Raw genomic sequence first — 14862 nt, 5'->3', positions numbered from 1 at the left:
GGGATGTGCTGGGGGGCTGTGCTGGGATCCCCAAATTCCAGCCAGGGACGCTGGGCACTGCCAGACCTTTGGGACACTGCCTGATCCAGAGACATTTCCCGTTGTGCTCTCTCGTGCTCAGCACCCGGACCCGCTCGGCGGGACCCCCCATGGAGTGCAATGCAGGGCCCGACACCGCCGGGGTTCCGGCTGTCCCTGCATCACACTGGGGGGCCCCAGGGGTGTGGGAGGGTTGGGGGGTATGGGGGTGGGAGGTAGGGCCCCCTCCTCCGGAGGGGGTCCCTGGGAGGGGGGCGTGGCCGAGGGGGCAGTCTCCTCTCCAGGCCCCGCCCCCTCCCCGGGACCCCTCCTGCGGACCGGGGCCCGGGGGGAGGGAGGGGGACGGGTGGGGTGGGGGGGAAGCCGAGGGGGTCACGTCACTCTGCAGCGTGAACACGCATAGAGATCAGCGGACAGACAAACGGCCCCTCCACCCTCCCTCCCGCCGGGCCCCTGTCCGGAGGAGGGGTCCCGGGGAAGGGGGCAGGGCCTGGAGAGGAGGGGGCCCTGCCTAACACCCCCCCACTCCCCAACATCCCCCGGGGCCCCCCAGTGTGCTGTAGGGACAGCCGGAACCCCGGCGCTGTCGGGCCGTGCATTGCACTGCAATGGGGGGTCCCGCCGAGCGGGCCCGGCCCCGTGTGGGGGCTCCAGGGACAGCGGGGGCGCCGCTCCGGCTCTCTGGGCTTTATTGTGCGGCGCCCCGAGCCCCGCGGCTGCGGGGGAAAGAGGGAGAGGGGGACAGAGGGGGTAGTCGGGGTGGGTCAAGGATGGAGGGCAGGTGGGGGGCTCGGGGTGTGCAGGGGAGCAGGGGCAGTGGGGTGGCGGGGGCAGGACGGGCGGAGGATGGAGGACCAGGATGGAGCACAGGTGGGGGGGATCAAGGTGAAGAAGGAAAACAGGGGGAGGTAGAGGAGGAGGATGTGTGAAGGAAGGAGAGGAAGGCCGAATTGGGGGGAAGGGAACGAGGATTTGGGGGCAGGTGGGAGCCGGGCTGGGGAGGGAAGGAAGCGCGGAGGAAGGAGGGGTAGGGCAGGGTTGGGGTGTGCAGGGGGATAGGAAGGGTGGGGGGGACCGGCCCGGGAGGGAGCGGTTTGGGGGGGAGCGAGGGGAGGGCTAGGGGGGAGAGGGCGGGGGGGGTGGGGGGGGGAGGGGAGGAAGGGAGGGAGAGAGGGGAGCTATTGAGAAAAAGAGGTAAAAAGAAGGGCAAAATAAAAGAAACAAACAGAAATATATCGAGCTCGCGCGGACGCAACCTTCCCCTCCAAGTGTTGAGGGGGCAAACGGCGCCCGGGGCGATTCCCGGCGTTTGAATCTTCTCGGCCCCGCCCCGCGCAGCCGCGCTGGGGCCCCGCGCACCTGAGCCGGCCCCGCCCCTCACACCTGAGCCGGCCCCGCCCCGCCCCGCCCCGCCCGCGCCCGTAAATCCCGGCGGATCCGCGCCCGCTCCGCTTTGTGCGGTGGATGCTCATCCCGGGATGCGGCGGGGCCGTCGCTGGAGCGCTGTGCAGAGCCCCGGACCGGGGGCTGCTCCCGGTCCTGCGTGGGGCTTGAGGCGCTGAGGTGGGCCCGGGAACAGGACCCGGGCCTGGGGATTCGGCTCCAGGTCCTGCCGGTGTCTGCTGGGGGTCCTGGGCAGAGTGGGCTGCGGGTCCTGGAGCCGCAAGACCGGGGTGGGATTTGGGTAGGGATCGAGACAAGCATCGCCATGGGAAGCAGGAGCCGCTCCAGAATAGTCGCTGGGGCTGAGCCCACCAGCACTGCTGCTCAGGCTGCAGCCGGAGAGGGGCTGGAGCCCTGCCCGTGCTTCGAGCAGGTCCCGCTGCTGCCGTGGGGAGCCGGGGCTGTGCCGGTGCCGAGCCCGGCAAGAGACCGGCGCATTCTCGGAGCAGGCGCTGGATCGCGGCTGGAATCGGGCGGGGCGCGGGGACCGCCCGAGCCGGCCCCGGGACCCCTCAGGCCCCGCCGCTCCCTCAGCGCCGCCGCCCCGTGGGGCGCCCCCTGGCGGGCCCGGAGCGGGGCTGCGAGCGCGGCGCCCCCTGGCGGGCCCGACCCGGCCCCGCGGGGATGCGGAGCCCCCTCAGCCCCGGTACCCCCAAGGCCACCGTGCGCGGAGCGGGACCCGGACCCCGTGCCCGCAACCCCCGGGGCTCTCGCCCGCCGCGTCCCCGCGGAACGGGCGGGGCTGCATCGCCGCGGGCCGGAGGAGCCGCTCCGGGCCGGGCGTTGCCGCTCCTGCTCCGACTGTGCCGGGTGCGGGACGGGGCCCTGCCCGGGCTCGGTTCTGCTTGGGCCGCTCACCCGACACCTGCCAGGTGAGAGGTGATGCTCTCCCTCCTTTCCCCGCTTTCCCCATGGCTTATACTCTCCAATGCAAAAACCTCTGGGTTTAAAGAGCCAGTGAGAACTGTTTATTCTTTATTTCTAGAGCGCAGGATATTCTTAGAAAGAGCCCCGAGGATCCTCAAGTCAAACGATGGTAGGTGACTGGCCCATGTGGGCATTAAACTCGGAATCCTGGCCTTCCAAGCACCTGAGCCAATCTCAGGGTCACGAGAAAGGTCCTGCCTGGGATGGGAATGGCTGCTGCCAGCAAGGGAATTCCTGGGAAAATCAGCACCTGTTCTGCTAACACTGCTTTGCACACCAGCCTCTGGAATGGCTCTAGGGTAGAACTGGCCGGCATCTGACACAACAGCACAAAACTCTTTCCATAATCCTGATTTCCTGCCCTTGCCAGCATTTCCCTGATGGCTGTAAAGGTGCTGATGCCGTGTCCCTTTCCAGGGAGAAACGAGCAAGGCCAGCCCTGAGGGCTCCCTTGGTCCCAGGCCGAAGCTCTCCTGCAGTGTCGGGGCTGGTCCCGCCTGCCGAGGGCGTTTCCTGCAGGTGAGCGCTCACAGCCCCAAATCACGGCGGGGCCGAGCCCGGCGCTGCTTCTCAGGCCCGGAGCTGCCCGGAGCCCTCGGGCACTCCTGCTCCCTGCCAGGAACGTCCCTCGGCGCTCCCTCCGTGTGTCCCGGCCGGCCGGGAACGCGGGGCGGGAGGAGGCCGAGCCCGGGACGGAACCGGCCCCTCCTGCCCCCGGTGCGGGCAGGGCGGGAGCTGCGCCTCAGCGTCCTGCCCGTGCGGGCAGCGTGCCGGGCACACCCGGGGCGGGCACGGGATGCCCGGGCAGCGCTGGGATGGGCACGGGCCAGGGGCTGCTCTGAGCGGGCTCCGGAGCTGCTGCAGCCCGGACAGAGCCCCCTGACCCCCCAAAAACCACCCCAGGGAACAGCTGCCATTGCCCGGGAGTGCTGCACGCTGGGTTTGCAGGGAGCTCAGACAGCAATTCCCGGTGCCACCTCCTGGAGCTCCCACACTGCCACCAGGGGTGTCCCAGCCACTCCAGTCCCTTCCCTTCCAGCCTGGGGACACCCTCCAGCAGCAGCCCTAAAACCGAGGGAATTCCCCTCACAGAAATTCCGTCCCAAGCAAGGCCCTCGGAGGTGCCCTAAACCAAAAGGTTAGAGTTAATGAAGTTGTGTTCGGATGAAGTTTGGAGTTTTTAGGGAGCCAGCTGGAACTGCAGAACTGCTGGGAAGCTTGCACAGGTGGGTCACGCCGCAGGTGCCCTGAAGGCAGGGATGGGCATCCCTTTCCTCAGGGAAGAGAACTCCCAGAGGCCACTCCTGCCCTGGCCTGCTGTAAAACATCAACGGGAGCCCGAGCCCAGGGGTGGAGTCCATGGAATTCCAGGGAACTCTGTCAATGCCCCCGGGAATATGGGTGGGGCTGAGGGATGAATAAATAGCAAAAGGTTATAAATAGCAAATGCTATGGAATATCAACCTGTCCTTGTCCTGATCCCACTGAGCTTCCTTGGAGCCTCTGCTGGCTCCTGGCACAGCTGGTGTTCAATAGGCAGCTCTGTGTGGGAATATCCATGCTGCATGAGGATATCCATGGATATCCATGCTGCAGGAGGCACTGGGAGGTTATTCCAGTAGGGAATTCAGGGCTATAGCTATAATTCATCTAAACAGCAAAGCTGAACCCCAAATCTGGGTTTCCCTGCCAGCCAAAGCCCCTGGGCTGGGAAACTTCAGCAGCCAAACACATGGAATTCTCTAAATCCCAGCAACCAGCATTTTGTCCTCTATATATATTACCTATTTCTAAAACCAAAAACCACACAGGTTTTGTCTATCTCATCCACTAAATGCTCATTCTGTCCCCCACAAATTATATCAGATAATTCCTCAAAAATACTTCAATATTCTTCAGGTTATTTCAAGTTTTACCCCCAAGGTCTTCCCTGTATGTCTACTACTATTTATCTCATTTTTACCTCAAAATACTAATTCTACATCCTGTAAAAAATATCAAATTCTATACCCAAAATTTTCATTACCTCTCTACAAGTGATTACCTCAGTTTACCTCATGATCATTCTCTTCCCTGGGGAATAGTTCACATTCCCCCACAAATATTCCCTGTCCCCTTCTGATTTCCTCATTTTTACAAGAAAGCATTCTTTCTTTACTCTGGAGATTACCACAAGATTTACCCTAAAAATTTTACCTACCTGTCCACTCCCTATTACCTCATTTCCATCTCAATATTTTCATTCTTTACCCTACAGATGCTTTCAGTTTTCCCTCCCAGTAATTTCCTTACCTGTCCATAACTGGTTACCTCAGTTTACCCCATCAAGTGCATCCTCTCTGCTACAGTTCAACTCAGATTTTACCCCTGAAATTTCCCCTACCTCTCCACCACTGAGTGAGTACCTCATTTTTACCTCAGAATATTCATTTTCTACCATGCCAAATCCCTCAAGTTCTACCCCCCAACTTTACCCACCTGTCCACAGCAATTTTACCTCAGGTTCTTCCTGCTCTTTCCAAAAGATAATCTCACATTTTACCCCCTCAATTTTCCCTGCCTGCCCAGTACTGATTACCTCCTTTTCACCTCAAAATATTTATTCTTTCACCCAAAGATTAGCTCACTTTTTATTACCAAAATGCCTATTTTGTCCCCTGTATACTAACAATGTTTTAAAACCAAAACCACACAAGTTAAGTCATTCTTATCCCCAAATTCTGTCCCCTGCACATCACATCAGTTTTCCTCAAAAACATTTCTTTTTATTAGCTCAGGGTTTGCCCCCCAAATTCTCCCAAGCTGGTCCCCTCCTGATCACTTCATTTCTCCCTCAAGATGTTCATTCCCTGCCCTACAGATCTTCCCAAGTTTTACCCCCAAAATTTCCTTGCCTGCCCCCAGTGACTGCCTCAGTTTATGTCAGCGTTCACTCTCTTCCTTGAGATTACTCCAGTTTTACTTCCAAAATTTTCCTTACCTGTCCCCAATTTACTACCTCATTTTTACCTTAAAATATTTATTCTCAACCTTTAGATTATTTCATTATTCCTCTACCTGTCCACTACTGATTCCCTCATTTTCTCTTCACTATATTTTCTACCATGTGGCTTGTCTCATTATTTATCCCCTAATTCTCCATCTGTCTACTATTGATGATCTCACTTTTACCTCAAAATGTTCTTTCTCTGCCCTACAGATTATTTAATATTATTTTTGCCCCTCAAAATTTCCCTATCTGCCCACAACCGATTCCCTCACATTACCTCAGTATGTTCATGCTCTCCCCTAGAAATTATCTCAGATTTAGCCCCCAAATTGTCCCTACATGCTCAGTACTCATCACCTCATTCTTCCCTCAAAGTCTTCATTCTCTGCTCTTGAGATTTTGTCAAGTTTTGTCTCCAAAATTTTCCTTACTTAAAAATGACTACTTCATTTTTACTCCAATACATTCATTCTGTCCCCTACAGATTGCATTGAGTTTTACCCCAAAATTTTCCTTCCTGTACAATATTGATTAGCTCTTTTCTACTCCAAAAATTTGCATTGTCCCCTAAACATCACCTCAGCTTTTCCCTCAGAAATGCCACCTTGCTCCCCTTGACATCCTCACATTTTCCTACACAAACAGTTCTTGTGTCCCCTCAACTGTCCCAGGTTTTCAGCTAAAAATGTCACCTCTGTCCCCTCTGAGTTACCCCAGGTTTTCCCTGTTAGGAGTTGCAAGGAATTCGGGCAGGGCAAAGGACAGCAGGGAATTCTGTAAATTCAAAGGCAGAGAGAGAAGATCTACCAGCAAAGGCAAAAGGTTTCAGAAAACATTTCTGCAATTACTAATTAATAATCATTTCCAATCCCCAGTGAGAAGAACATGAACTCACCACCATTAAGGCCTGGCAGTTCCCTGCAGTGAGAGCTCAGTGCACATCCACAGAGGCAATTCCAGCATCTGAAAGAAAGAAGAAAAGAAGAAAAAGGTGATTTCTTCTTTTTCAAAGTTATTTCAAGTTCTCAGACCCAAACCAACCTTTGCCCTTGATTTGGGTGACTCCTGAGCAGTGGGCACAGGTCCTGTCACTCATGCTGGTGGGAGTGATGCTTTCTGGGGAAATGAGCTGATTTCCAAAGTTCACTGCCTGTCCCTGCCTGCTCTGCACAGGAGAAAACCTCTTGCATGAAGGGATTTGGCTCCATCCGATCCCCTCTGCCCAGGCTGTTCCATGGGGATGTTGCCAGGCTGGGGCAGCACAGGCAGATGCAGCTCTCAGCTCTCTCTGCTCCAAACACAGCTCTGGGCTCTTTGCAAACTCCTCTGCTGTGAGGGTTTCTCCAGGAGAACTCAAGGAATGGCTCACAGCAGGTGCAGATTAAATTATCACCAGGGAAGGAAAGGATAAATATTCCTGTAAGAGCCTTTGGGATCTGCTGGGCTGAGCTGGGAAGGGGACATTCATTCCCTGCAGTGCCAGTGCACAACAACCTCCCACACAAAGCACAGACTGCCAGGTGGGGTCTGAAAGCACCACTTGCACAAACCTCATTGTTATTCTTCCTTTCAGGACTTTTCCAATCCAACCCTGAAGCTGAGAAGCCCAAAAGCTCTGGAGTCTGCTCTGGAACAAAAGGATCCTCCCAGGGGTGAGGCCCATTCCCAGCAAACCCTCCCAACAGGCCCAGAGGCGCCGCTGGAGCTCCTGCTGGGGCTGGGAAGGGCTGCCAGGAGGACACAGCCCCAGGGGTGGCAGTGGCAGCAGCAAATGGCCACGCTGGGATGGCACAGCAGAGCCCAAGGCCAGCAATGGCCACGGCAGCTGCAGGGTTAATTCTGCTCCCTGCCTGCCCCAGCCCGGCAGGAAATGCCCGGGGGGACAGAAACTCTCAGGGTGCACAAAGTGCAGCATCTGTGCCCCCGATCCTGCCTGAGCCCAGCGTGAGGGGCCAACCCCCCCAGGGTCAGCCCTGCCCTGCCCTGGCTCAGCCCCAGACACTGCCCCAGCTCCCGGCTGCTCCTGGGGCTGCCACCACTCCTGGCAAGGGGACAAAGGTGACAGAGCCCCTCTGGACAGGGCTCTCTCTGGGCCTCAGGCGTCGGGGACTGCAGGGACAGCCTGAAACCAGGGCAGATCCCTCTGAGTTTGTGACACTCTGGGGACAGCTGGGGACTCACCCCACACCACGGCAGGACCAGGGACCCTCCAGTGCAGCTGGAGCCCGTTGGGTTTGGCTGCTCAAACTCCAAAGCTCTGGGCAAAGATGGGATGAGTTAAGTGGTTTTTGCTGTCCTGAAAGAGAGGAGAAAATGGAAATTAGGTCCACTCTGAAAATCAAAGGCTCCTGGCTTTCCTAATTCTGTTCTGATTGCTCACTCCATAAAACATGAAAGGTGACAGCAAATAAAAGTGCCCCTTGTCAACATTTTATTCCCTACTATTTTAATACATTAAAAAGATGACCATTTTAAATTATTGCATTCTTTACTTAATTTTAACAGAGCCATTTTAATTCCAGGCCGCATTTGTGAGTTCCTGAATCCTTTGCCATTGGACTTTGGACAAAGGAAGAGGAGGATCTGTTCCACACAGGTGTCATCCAGCAGGGAACAGCCCCTGTGCCAGCCCCAGCCTGGGCTGAGCACGCTGCCTCAGTGCCCCATTCTGCATCCTGGCCCCACTCCAGTCTGAGTTTTTCCCCATTTTCCATGTCTAGAGACAGGAACTTGTCCTGCTCAGGGTGTAAGACCTTAAACTGCACATTGATCTGGGGGCTGTGACTGGATTCCAGCAGGGAATTCGTGGTTCTACAAATGAAACCTCTTCCAGGGAGCAGCACTGAAAATTTGGGAGCTGCTGCTTCACCACACGGTGTCAGCAACAGAGAGAAAACACAAGATGTGTATCCAAACACAGGGATAAAATAATTCCTCCTGCTTTTAGTGGGACCAGGGCTAATTCTGTCCTGGAGTGACAAAGAACTTCTCCCTCAGACCCCCAGAGACCCCTCAAAAAGCCAAAGTGCAGCAGGGAAGGAAGGAAGGAAGGAAAGGCACCTGTGCCTCACCTGCTGGGAACAGCATAGGTCCTGCTGCTCCTGGGCACTGGGAACGTGTCTGGAGCCAGGAGCTCCTGCCCAGGCTGGAGGGGCTTTCCTAAAGCAGCACCTCTGGGAAGCAAAGGGATGGAGTGGAAGTTTACAAAAACAGTAATAGTAGTAATAGTAACAACAGTAACAATTACATCAATAACATCAATAATTAATAATAATAATAATAATAATAATAATAATAATAATAATAATAATAATAATAATAATAATAATAATAATAATAAGCAAGAGCAGCAAAGGGAGCAGCAATAATGCCAAGGGAGCAGGGAGGATGCTGAGCTTTAAACAAGGTTTGAGTGAGGCGGCATCTCCTGGGCTCTCTGAAGCACAGCTCCAGGTCTAGCATTCCAGGAGCAGTGCAAACTCCCACTGCCCAATCCCTGGATTTGCCTCCTGCCAGCACTGGGCACCTTAGCCATGTCTGGCTCAAGTGCTCCAGTGCTGCTGCCTGGAGGGATGGGGAAAATGGGCATTGAACCCCTTCCCATAGGGCTGGCTCTGAGCTCTGCCTGGGGAAAGCATTGGGCACCTCTGGCATTTCAATGAAATCAGTTTCCATCATTGTGAAGAGACCCTGAATAAACCCAGGGCGCATAAATAAACCTTTCTCCATAAGGACAGCCCCAGGGAATCCACAATCATTCCTATGCCTGCTCAAACAAACAGCAGCCAGTTTTTGGGGAGAGACTCCAGACTCTTGTCTCCCTCCCTGGCTGTAAAACACTTGCAGAGGCTCTGGAGTTCACACAAGCTTGTCAGGATCTGGATATTTCATTTCAATTCCATTCATATACTAAGGAATTAGAAGTGTCCTAAAGGCACATCCACTCACACTATAATTTTAAAGTCTCTACCACTGATGGCCTGGGATGTTCTTTTGTTAGGACCACCCCACCTCTACTTCTCTATGCATCTTCATTTGGGAGATGAAATAAATGCGGACAAAAGTTCAGAAGGCAGCTTCCAAGTCAAGTTCCCTGCTAGGAAATTACTCCAACTCTAGGAAGCTGCTGTAACACAGATCAGAGGAACACCTTGAAATGAAACGCACACCCCGCAGCAGGCAGAACAATCCCATTTCTGATTTTACCTGGTCTCCAGGTGCTCTGCCAGAGCTCCCACCAGCCATTTCCATTCCCAGACAATCCCGGACAGCACCACGGAAAGTACTGACAATGTCCATGAGGCCGAGTAATCAGACGCGTTCTCTGCTGCAGAATCGGAAAGCAAGAGTTTAGATGCGCTTTGCGGTGCTTTCCGAACCAAATTCGATCGCAGGAACCTCCCCCCGCTCTCCCAGACCCGGCCCGTTCCCCTTTTCTCCCCAGGCCGGGGACGGCGCCTGCAGTGCCGGACGCTCCCAGACGGCGGCAGCACTGAGGCACAGCCGGGAATGCCCCACACCCGGCACGGCAGGACTGCGCATGCGCAGTGCCGTGAGGCTCATTCCGCCCCGAGCCCCCTGGGTGCAGTACCGCGCTCCGCCCACAGAGGGCAGCACGAGCGCGCCGCCAGCCGCGCTGAGCCCCGGGCGGAGCCGCTGGAAAAGGGGAATTTTCGGGGCATTACAAGAGGGAAATACCGCACCAGGAGAGATCATCGGGAAATTGCAAGGCTTCCTCTTAGTGCTCCTCCAACCATTCGTGCATGGAAGTCCACGATTTTCCCAGTACCTGCTGGAAAAATGAAAATTTTCCTTGTTTTCTGAGCGTTCCCAGTTCAGGCTGAGCACTAGAGGAAAAAATACCTGCTCCCCATGTCCCAGGAACAGCTTGTCTAGGTGAAAGCACTAGGAATAAGAGCCGGGCTTTGTCTCACCTCACTGTGCTCTAGATGCGATTCTTCATTTAGAGATAAAAAGATAAATTCAGGCTCCGTCTTGCTGCTCACCAGGGAGAGATCACAGCTCCTAAAATCCCACTCTGTGACAGATAGAATAAATAAACATTGATTTTTCTCCTGGATAACATTAATCATGACTTGACACGGTTACACCAGAGAGTAAACCGAGGGTAGGCACCGCAGGCTCCTGCCAAATGGATCCAAACCTGGAAATCATCATTATTGGATAAACCTTGGCTGAAGGGATGAGCCTCATCCCCAGAATCTGACATCCCATTTCACATGTCCCACAAGCCATGTGTCTGGTCTCCTGGTGCTGTAATGAGGATTTAGAGCTGCTTTTCATCACCCACGAGGAGATGCTGGAGGGAAGGGAGCACCGGGACGGTGCTGGAGCTGTCACAGATAATGAAAATCGAGTGGTTTGGGGGCTGAGTCCTCCCCAAGGGCAGCCTCCACCTGCCTGGACCTGGAAATCTGCCCTGTCAGAAAACCTACTCCAATGGTTTGATTAATCCAAGTTCAGCCTCGCTTTTTCACCTTTGCTTGGTGGAAGGATGGGAGACACAGAATGGAAATGAATTCAGTTAAAAAGCAGGATCACATTTCATCCCTGCTGAGAGGCTGGTGTGGAATATTCATCCCTGCCCTCCTGGGGTAAGCATCTCCATTGTGGCACCTGCTTTCCTACTCAAATTCCTTAAGATCCTTGTGCAGGGCAGCAGAGCACCTTCCAACAGGCTGTACTAGGAGTCACCAGGATCAGCCCGTCCAGCCTGGCCTTGGACACTGCCAGGGATCCAGGGACAGCCACAGCTCCTCTGTGTCACCACCCTCCCAGGGAAGGATTTCTTCCCTACGCCCAATACAAACATACCTGGAGGAAGATTTTGGCTCCTTTCTGCTCCCAGGCGCAGCTGGAGCAGGTTTTCATACGCTGTGACATCTCAGGCAGAATTAGATGGATCAACATGCTCAGGGTAGCCCAGAAGAGGATGTGCCATGTCCCAGTGAGACCCACACACGGTGACACAGAATCCTGGGATGGTTTGGGAATTGGTTACTCTGGAAGCAGCTCCTTGAGAGGAGACCTGTACTGATAAATAAATAAAGTTCATTCAGATTCAGAAATTTAAATGGAAACTTGAGGGTTGACCTCCTACTTCTATATACATATATAACATATTTGTAATTTTTATAGTATTTTATATATTAACAAACATGTTAAAATAATTTCAATATATTCATTTATTTTAATATATAAAGAAAATGTTTATATATAATTTCTTAATATATGTAAAGAATTTTTTCTTAGAAATACATAATTATATATCTACAAATTTATCTCTTGGAATATGTAACTGATCTGTAGGCATCACAGGGAATTAAAAAGAATTGATGTAGGAAATCAAGATTCAGGAGTTGGGAGACAGCCCAGGATTTGAAGAAGTGTTCCAACTGCAAACTGGGATAAAGGGAAAACCCTTCAGGAACTCTTCTGCTGCTGTAAATTATTTTTACACTCCTGGTGATGATTAGTCTGAATTTAAGCCCTTGAGGCTCAAATTGACTCTTCAGCCTGTGCCCAGAGCGTGCCTGCTCTGAATAAATCCTGCATTTCCCATGTGACTGTATCACCCTGCCACCCCTCACCACCAGGCAGCAAGTGGAGAAATCCATGCCATTTTTCCATAAAAAAATGTTTTAAATAGATCAGATGAGTCAAAGCCCCCAAACACATTGTTGTCTCCATCAGGGGAACCTGTGGTGACTCATTCAAAGCCCACAAAGAGAGAGGATGAGAATGAGATGGGCTGAGATGACTCAAGTCCTGAAACCTGGGAGCAGGAATAATCAGAAAACTGCAGCTGGGGTGGAAAGTCAGCCCTGCCTGGGTGGGAAGAGACACACTGGAGGGGAGATGGAGAGGGAGGTTTGGACAACAGCAGGTTTGGAGGCATTGAAGGAGCCGGGTGTGCCTGAATCCAGCACACAGAATTATGGAATCCTGGAATGGAATGGGTTGGAAGGATCCTAACACTGATTTTGTTCCACCCCTGCCACGAGTAAGGGCACCTTCCACTATCCCAGGCTGCTCCAAGCCCTGTCCAAGCTGGCCTTGGACACCTGTGCCAGGGCCAGAGAACTGCGGATGCCCTGTCCCTGGAAAGGATGAGATTTTGCAGGAGGGAGGGAGATGTTCTTATTTAGAGACAAAAAAATACAATAGCAAATACAATAACACCATGTCTTAATTTTCCACGTTAATTAGTGTTGCATTAAATTGACAACAGACACCGCTGAAGTAATTTCCAATCAATTTCGGTCAATTAAAATGAGACCAGCATTCCTGATTGCAAGTTCATCGATGTGCAGCTTCAAGGGAAAGCCACCTCCCTCTTAATCCAATTTATGACCACTCCCATCCAGCAAAAAATTGCCCCAAACCCACTTAAGTCCCACCCTTTAGTTAATGGCAGCTTGAGTCAAGATATCACAGGTCCTGGAGCTGAAGTCCTCAAGCCCCATTGGTCTCGCCTGAACTCTTCCATCCTTTAACATGGCTGGAAGATTTTAACTTTCACACCTTCCCTACATGAGCAGCTGCCAGAGGGTCTCTGAAACACCTGAAAAGAGAATGAGCCTTCCCCAGAGGCCTTGGGAACCATGCTGGGGTTTTAGGGCTGGGATCCCCATGGCACACTGGAATGGATGCCCACAGGAGCGATGCTGCTCACGTGCACAGTGGTGTCAGCAGGAGTGAAGCAAAACCAAACTGGTTTGTTGGAGACTTGAGTTTGAAAGGTTTTTTAAATTCTTCTCTATTTCTACATGACCTTTAGTTATATATAATTATATTTTTATAATATATCCTTTAATCATCATACATGGGACAGGAAAGTACATTAAGTAATGGACATATTAAAGGAAATTATTGCTTTATCTTAGCAATTATAAATTTTCTTTCATACTACACATTCCCTAGAGCAAATGGAAACTGGAATTGTTTGGATTGGAAGGGACCTTAAAGATCATCCAGTTCCATCCCCTGCTATGGGCATGGACACATTTTACTGGACCAGGGTGCTCCAAGCTCTGGCCAAAGCAGCCTTGGACACTTCCAGGGTACAACTTTACTTTCTAAAATTCTCTTCCTCTTTTCTCAATCAGGGCTTTAAAAATTATAGAAAAAAAATAATAAATAAAATAAATAAAGAGCCAACTGCTGCTCACGAGTTGCCCACTCTTACCTAACAGATACACGTTTCTGGTTCAGAAATGAGCATTGTCACTTCCCGCCTTCTCACTTCCCTCTTGACCCCGCCGTGCCGGCTGCTCACCGCTCCCTGTGAAACAGGGCCAGTTCCTCTTCTGCCCTCACTGCCCCCCAAGCAGCTTTCACTTCCCCATTCCAGCTGAGTCAGAGGCTTATTACAGGGAGTCATCTGACTGTGTGCCAACGCTCCTCTCCTGCTCCATCCTGGTGGCCACCACAACCTCCACAGCTCTGTCCAGCCTGTCCTGCTGTCTGGGGCAGTTATTCACCATGAGAAAGATTCACTGCTTACCTTTTTTGACTTTTTTTCTGGCTCCCATTTGGGACCAAAAAAGTTCATTTTGAAAAGCCATTTTGTACCATGTGTTTCAACATGGGCTCAGGAGACCCACCTGCATCTTCACCGGCTGGAGAATCCTGGAATGGCTCGGATTGAAAAGGACCTTAAAGCTCATCCAGTTCCACCCAGGAGCTCCAGGAGCTGCGGATGAGCCCTGGCAGGTGTGATCCTGCCCAGGGCTGAGCCCCCTCCATCCTGCTGCCCGCTGTCAGCCCTGCCTCTCTCACACCTCCTCATCTGGCGCTCGATAGCGGCCCCGCAGCCAGGCCCGGCTGACAGCAGGAGATGGATGGGGCTGAGCCGGCCCCGCAGGGCACGGATACGTGTGGGGGATGTGGGGGAACCTGGGGAGGTGGTGCCTCCACACTTCACATCAGTCCTGGCCCTGGTCCCAAATGCAAAAGCTGCCCTGGCTGCCACCTTGGCTGCCCCACAGGGTCCCCTCTGTGTTATGATGTTCAAGTGCTGAACACAAGGCTGGACAGAAGGCTGAGCCCCACTTGAGGGAAAATGTCCAGCACTGTGCAGAGCAGGGAGGGAGTTCAGGCCAGTGCTGCCGTCACTGGAACACCAACAGGTACAGAAAGCCATCAGCATCCCCACAAGGACATCCCCTGCTCCTCCAGACCCTCTCCCAGAGCCTCAGCACCCCTCATCCCTCTAGAACATGCTCCATGGTGTGCTATGAGACAGCATCCATGGCCCCAGTGCAGTTTGGAGGGGAGTAGGGGGGCTCTGGAGCAATCCCTCTGCTTTTCCTGCTGTCTGCCCCATCCCACTGTCTGTCACCTCCCACAAAGAGCCCTCAGCCCGCGGCGCCTGCTGGTCCCCATCCATCTCCTGCTGTCACTGCAGTGAGAGGCACAGGGGTCCCAGCACCAGGGCAGAG

The 14862-nt window shown here is 53.3% G+C and overlaps 1 long non-coding RNA gene across 1 annotated transcript; it reads left to right on the top strand.

Moving 5' to 3' along the window:
- The first annotated feature begins 1478 nt into the window (after positions 1-1478).
- Positions 1479-7830, top strand: LOC141729397 (uncharacterized). The gene is made up of 4 exons (XR_012580889.1): positions 1479-1602; positions 2468-2518; positions 6274-6389; positions 6972-7830. It is a non-coding gene; the product is annotated as an uncharacterized LOC141729397 (long non-coding RNA).
- The last annotated feature ends 7032 nt before the right edge of the window (positions 7831-14862 follow it).

This window comes from Zonotrichia albicollis, chromosome 6 (assembly GCF_047830755.1).
Source record: "Zonotrichia albicollis isolate bZonAlb1 chromosome 6, bZonAlb1.hap1, whole genome shotgun sequence".
NCBI classification, from domain to species: Eukaryota; Metazoa; Chordata; class Aves; order Passeriformes; family Passerellidae; genus Zonotrichia; species Zonotrichia albicollis.
This window is presented reverse-complemented; position numbering and strand designations above follow the sequence as displayed.